Source organism: Volvox carteri (genome assembly GCF_000143455.1).
Source record: "Volvox carteri f. nagariensis unplaced genomic scaffold VOLCAscaffold_106, whole genome shotgun sequence".
Classification (NCBI taxonomy): domain Eukaryota; kingdom Viridiplantae; phylum Chlorophyta; class Chlorophyceae; order Chlamydomonadales; family Volvocaceae; genus Volvox; species Volvox carteri.
This window is the reverse complement of record NW_003307649.1, coordinates 118,279-119,139: the sequence shown is the minus strand read 5'-3', so window position 1 is coordinate 119,139 and position 861 is coordinate 118,279.

Here is an 861-nt window from a genome sequence, read left to right as displayed (position 1 = left end):
ATACACACGCACATACACACGCACATACACACGCGCATACACACGCACATACACACGCACATACACACGCACATACACACGCGCATACACACGCACATACACACGCACATACACACGCGCATACACACGCACATACACACGCACATACACACGCACATACACACGCGCATACACACGCACATACACACGCGCATACACACGCACATACACACGCACATACACACGCACATACACACGCACATACACACGCGCATACACACGCATATACACACGCACATACACACGCACATACACACGCACATACACACGCACATACACACGCACATACACACGCGCATACACACGCATATACACACGCACATACACACGCACATACACACGCGCATACACACGCAGGTAGGTCGTACAAGCCGCTCACCAGGAAGTAGTGCAGCTCGGCCCGGGTGACATCCGGTAACAGGTCACGAATAAGACGACCCAGCTCCGAAGGACGCAGGGAGCCGCTCCGGTCCGTGTCGTACATGTTGAACAACTGCCGTACACATGCGAACGAAAACATGTGCAGGAGGATTATTAGCAGTAGCAGTAGCAGTAGCAGTAGCAGTAGCAGTAGCAGTAGCAGTAGCAGTAGCAGTAGCAGCAGCAGTAGCAGCAGCAGTAGCAGTAGCAGTAGCAAATATGTCAGGGGACGGAGGACGGGCACATCCCTAAAGGACGGAAACAGGGTCCCCACCCCCAACGCCACCCCCACCACCCCCAACGCCATTCATCCCACCCGCAACCTCCCTCCCTCCCCGGCCCCCCTCTATGTTACCACGTTCTTCTCCCCTCTCTTCTTCCCTCCCTCTTCCTCTTCACCGC